Source organism: Orcinus orca, chromosome 13 (assembly GCF_937001465.1).
Source record: "Orcinus orca chromosome 13, mOrcOrc1.1, whole genome shotgun sequence".
NCBI lineage: Eukaryota > Metazoa > Chordata > Mammalia > Artiodactyla > Delphinidae > Orcinus > Orcinus orca.
In genome coordinates, this window is record NC_064571.1 from 76651684 (window position 1) to 76657683 (window position 6000).

The following is a 6000-nucleotide window of genomic DNA, read 5'->3' on the forward strand; positions in this document are numbered from 1 at the left end:
GTGAGCAGTGGAGCCCACAGTGGTGGCCCTGGGTGACAGTAGGACTGGGGAGACTGACCTGCACAGTCCCAAGACCCCAGCCTCCTGGGCCACTTGCTTTTCTCGTATTCAAATGGGCTAAACCGCGCCCCGCCTACCACTCTCCTCTCACTCTGCTGGTACTCCTACTACTCTGTGCTTGCCCCCATCACCCCCATCCCAGGGCACCGCCAGCACAGGGTGGTGCTGTAAAACAGGCTTTCCTGAGTGTTTGAGACGAACAGTGAAGAAGTGAAAATGTGAAGGGTTCCTCCAGCGTCCTGGCCTCAAGCAATTTCTCTCTGCCCATCTATCCTCAGATGTCAGCTTGCTGCCCTACTTCCCACGACCTTGACCCCCTTCTCCTTCTCTCTTTTCTGCTTTCCCAAGATTCTGCCCTCCCGCCCCCCGCCCCGCCCATGCCTGAGAATGGAGCAATTGAGCACTATTTCATTTTCCCCTCACCTTCAGATCACGCCCATGTGGCCTGTGTGTGTATCCAAGTCCGCGTATGCCAGTTTGTACATTGTATGGGGATGGGGGGCCTGCTTCATTTCCACTGAGTTCTTTCAAGTTCTTTTTTTTTTTACATTTTTCTTTTTGCGGTACGCGGGCCCTCACTGCTGTGGCCTCTCCTGTTGCGGAGCACAGGCTCCGGACACGCAGGCTCAGCGGCCATGGCTCGTGGGCCCAGCCGCTCCGCGGCATGTGGGATCTTCCCGGACCGGGGCACGAACCCGTGTCCCCTGCATCGGCAGGAGGACTCTCAACCACTGCGCCACCAGGGAAGCCCTCCAGTTATTTTCTAAACGAATGAGCCATCTTCTCAGACTGATTGTGTTGCCTTCTTATTTGCAGCCAGTTTCTGCTTGAAATGGCGTTTTCTGCCTTGCTTGCCTCTTGGGTTTTGCTCTGGAGAGCAAGCACTGTGTTTTCACTTATAGAACAAAGGTGCGCAGCCCTGCTCTCAGGGAGGTTGGGGTCCAGGGGGAGACGGACTCCGAGAGAGTGGTTTCAGTGGTAGAGCTCGGTGCGGGCCGGAGGGGGCGTCAGGGCACCTCGGTTCCCAGAGGTGGCACTTGATCTGAGTCTTGAAGGACAGATTGAAATCAGCCTCTCGGACAATGGGGAGAAGGCATTCCAGGCAGAAGGCACAGCTTCAGCAAAAATAAGGACACAAGAGGCTTTCTGCTGGATGTGGATTGAAAGCAGGTGTGAGAAGAGAGGGGGCTGGAATGTGGTGAGAAGGTGGCAGTTACCTCTCCGAGGGCCGCAGGAGAGTCTCAAAGCGGATGCAGGAAAGATTAGGAATTGCGGAGGGATGGGGGTTGGGTGGGGACGGAAGCCCGGGAACAGAGGAGGGCTGAGGTGGGGAGGGCTGGGGAGGAGGGGCTGGACTGGAGAGCTTGTTAAGAAGTAGAACTGGCAGGACCTGCGAGGCATGTCTCCACCTCGCCGGGCGTCACCTTGCTCTTCCACTTTCACACAGAGCCCAAGGGAAAAGGCACCTGTGATGAGGTTGTCCTCGGAGCTGGTGGTCAAGGGTGGGGTCTAACAAGGGCAGAAGGGACAGTAGTCCCAGAGCTGGGCCTCGAGGAGGCTGGTCTCACCCCTCCTAGGTTAGACACTGCTGGTAGGCAGACCTCAAAACAGCATCTGGGAGAGAAGGCAGTTTTGAACAGGTGCAGGGAACTCCTGCATGGAGAGGCGCCCCGTGGCCACGCTCCCACCCCTCTCCCCATCAACCCCACCCACCCCCTGTCCCTGGAGCCTGGCAGAAGAGAAAGTCAGGCTGAGTTGACCTTGGGAGGAGGGGGGCTCCTGGTTCCTGGAGCTACAGGGGCTGGGGAGGCCCAGCCCCGGGAGCCTAGAGGGGCTTGGGATCCTGCCAGCTCTGCTGGGCCGCAGGCACAGCCCTCGCCTCGCTCCCCCCTCCCTAACAGCTGCACCCCCTCACCCCCGGTACCGATCCTTGAGCCACGCGAGCTTTGCACCCACACGAGCTTTGCACCCACTCATGGTGTGCAGGTGTAAGAGTGAGTGTGAGGGTGCCCCCAAATCAGGCCCTCGGCTGTGCTACCCCAGTGCCTGCTCGACTTCAAGGCTCAGCTCAAAGCTCCTCCAGGGAGAGGCGCTGCATCCTCTGTGCCCGCATAACTTCTGGGTCACTGCTCGCGGCACCTCTCGCCCCATCACCGCAGGTGTCCGTTTCCACACTGGCTTCCTGTTACCTCGGGTGCTGCTTGAGGGTAGATGCTTTATTATGAGCCAAGCATGAGGCATGGCGTGGGGGAGCTCGCTGCAGATATGGGAGCCTCTGCCTTCGGGGTTCCTTGTGGACTCCTGGTGCTGCTGTCCTGTTCTGCAAGTCAGGTGGTTGTTAGAAGCTTATTAACGGTGCAAGACACTACCACCCCCCGCCCCCAGAAAGGCTGATGTTAAAATTGGACGATTGTTGAAGGGCACGTGGAGCCACTGGGAAGCTGCTGTGCTGCTGGAAAATGTGCCAATTGTACGAGCACTTGGGAAACTAAAGCCAAACCTATGCCTATGCTATGCTCCAGGCAGAAGGAGAGCACGTGTCTGCGGAAAGGTGTGTGTGAAAAGGTCCACAGCAGCCTCACGCATCACAGCCCAGACGTGGAAACAACCCAAGTGTCCACCAACAGGAGAACAGATAAATAAATCGTGCTACGGCCCTATAATGGAGTACTACTCAGTGATGAAAAAGGACCAACGACTGCTACGCATCCAGCATAGATGACATCACAGGCTATATATTAAGCACGAGAAGCCAGACACGAAAGAGCCCAGACTGCGTGATTCCATTTATATAAAGTTCAGGAACAGGCAAAACTAATTGGTGATAGAAGCCTGTGGTACTTCTGCTGGGGCTGTGGTATTGACAAGGCGGGGGCACGAAGGACCCTTCTCTGAAAGTTTCCCTGGCTTCTTGTAGGTGGTGATTACAAGCGTGTATGTATCTGTAAATAAATCATCAATCTATACACTTAAGATGCGTGTACTCTGTTTTATTCTGCAATAAGGAAGTTAAAAGGACGGGAAAAAGCTTATAAAAGGGCTTCTGAGATTCTAATTAGTTCCTTTAAACCCACTGTAGCTTTTTCAGCAAAAATGAAGGAGGCCCGCCTGACCCACGTTTTCTTCCGGATCCCAGAGGATTCGAATTTACGGGCGCAGAGGCCAGGGCAAAAGCCTTGCAGGGCTGCTGCTGGGTGGAGGCTGCTTCCCTGCCGGGAGGGTGGGCACCGCCGAGGGCAGCCCTGATGACCCCCTCCTCCCCCGGCTGCAGCCAGACCCCGCTCTTCCTCGGGTTCCTGGAACCTGCCCGACCCAGCGGTGTTTCCAGCACTTAAGGCTGGGAGCTCAGCCGCTCCTCCACTCCAGGAAAATATTTGTTCAGGGACTTGGCACCCGTAGAGGAGGAAATAAAAGCCACCTTGGAGTCGAGCGGGCTGCGCTGCTGCGGTTGCTTTGTCTGCCCCTCCAGGTTGCCTCGCAGGCTCTCAGGCCCGCCGTCCCGGGGCCAGGCCCAGGAATCCCACTCCACAGACGGGCCTGGGGTGCCAGCTACTCCTGCATTCCTCATTCCGTTCCGGCAGTCATCTGTCAGCCTAGTCAGCAGACGGTTACGAAACCTACTATGTGCCTGGCACAGTGCAGGGCCCTGGACGCTGTCGGTGAACCAGGCCCTGCCCTTACCTCCAGGCTCTTGCGAGCTAGTGAGGCAGGCTGGCCGGTGGGGAGGCCGTGACAGCCTAGGGGCAGCTGTGGAGTGATGGAGTTGGGGCCAGGGTAGGCAGGCAAGGCTGGCAGTCGGGGGAGGATGGGCGGGCACCTGGCGTCAGGCTGAGGGGTGAGGAGGCAGAGATTAGGGGCGATCAGACGGGGCAGCACGGTCAGAGGCCCAGAGGCGAGAGAGAGCAAGGGGCTTTGGAGTGTGGACGGGGGCAGGGTCGGCCGTGGCTGAGACCCAGGCGTCAGGAGACCGAAGGCGGAAGCTGCCCCTGGCGCCGTGGGACCTCCCAGCGTGAGTTCAGGAACGTGGACTTTATCCCAGGGCAGTGAAAGTTTTTGTTTGTTTTGCAACATTTAAACACATTGATTTCGATTCTTTTTGATACAGCAAAGTATAAAGAAGAAACCGAAATTGGCCTCAAATCCCCCACTGCCCCAGATCTTTCCTGATGACATTTTAAACATTAAAATACTCTGTGCACACGATTCGAAATCCAAGCAGAACAGAAAAGTACACCATGAAAAGTTAAAGCCTCCTTCTCCCCACCTGTCTCTCTCTCCAAAGGCAATTTCACTTAACAGATTTTTGGTGTGTGCTTCCAGACATTTTTTCCATGCATATATACTTGTTAGGATAAGTCTGCACTTTCGCAGAGGTACACCAAAGGGATGGTGCTATATGCCGAGACTGCAGCTCCCTTTTCTGACCTGGTTTCATTTCAGCACATGCATTCGGTCCTACCCCGTTGTTCTCTTTTTTTTGGGGAGGGAGGGCGCTGAGCCTCATGGCTCGGCCTGTGGGATCTTAGTTCCCCGACCAGGGATCGAACCCATGCTCCCTGCATTGGGAGTGTGGAGTCCTAACCCCTGGACTGCCAGGGAAGTCTCTACCCCATTGTTCTTAACATCTGCAGAGCATTTGGTTGTACAGATGCAGCAGATGAACAGTACCGACTCTTCCCGCTGGGTAGGCATCTTACTTCCAGGTGTTTGCTGTTATAAACCTTGCTGGAGGAAACCTGCCCTGACAGCCGTCAGAGTATCACGTGGTCCAGACACAGGCAACTGCTGGGAGGATATACCACGGGCACTTCTCTTGCAGTGGGTTCTGGATGGAAGGGGCCGTTCTTTATGATCATCCTCCAAAAGTTCCACCAGTTTGCCACACCTGTCACTACACCCAGCCTGTGTGGGAGAGGCCCTGAGACCACCCCCTCCCACGTCACCACACATATCATCAAATGTTTCCATTTTCTTTTCTCCTCTGGGATGGGGGATGGAGGTGGTATCCCATGGTGGTTTTGATTTTCATTTATTTAACTATAAATGAAGTTAGGAATCTCTTCATATGTTTTTGCCATTTGCATTTTTTTTCCATAGGCGAACTGCTTCTTCATATTATTTGGCCCATTTTTCTAACGGGCCCCTTGTCTCTTCCTCATCGATTGGCATGGGTTTCTTGCGTGCTAATGATTTTGAGCGAGACCAGCCTGTCAAGTTTTGGTCTTGAAAATATCCCTCTGGCTGCGACGTGAGGGGAATGGGGGACTGGTCTGCTGGGAGGCCTGTGCAGGGGTCCCTGTGAGAAGTGCCTGGCCTGGAGCAAGCGGGGCCTTGGGGACGGGGGCTCTGGAGCAAGCGGGGCCTTGGGGACGGGAGCTGTGAAAACATTCAGGAAGCAGCACCAACAGGACTCGCCAGGGGATTGATTTTTTGCACAATAGTCCAGGCACTCGTGGGTCAGTGAAAAAAAAACATTGCCAGCTGCCCTCCCCAAATGTAGTAACACTGGATTCGTATTGATCGGACACAGTTGGGCCAGAGCTCCTGCCTGGTAGTTTATGCCACCCCCTCCTCATCTTCCCCGACTGTGTGGGCACCAGAGGGGTGAGGTGACAGGGAGGACGGAGGTGTCGAGGACGGTTCCCAGGTTCCCACTTCAAATATTGTGGTCCCATAAACCATGGAAATGTCTCAGAAATTCCAGCGTTTCAGCACATAGATATCGATTGACCCACATTAGGCAGAAGTGATCCAGAGTCCCCCAAAAGGGAAATGAGGGTGCCCTGGGCCTGAGCCCGTGTGTTGGGAGGTGCAGGGGGAGGTGCGGGCTGACGACACAGCTGAGGAGGGGCGGGAGTCCCACTCCCACCTCCGTGCAGAGCAGAGGGCTTGGCACGCAGGAGGCGCTTCAGAAACATCCACTAAGTGAAATTCGCTAAT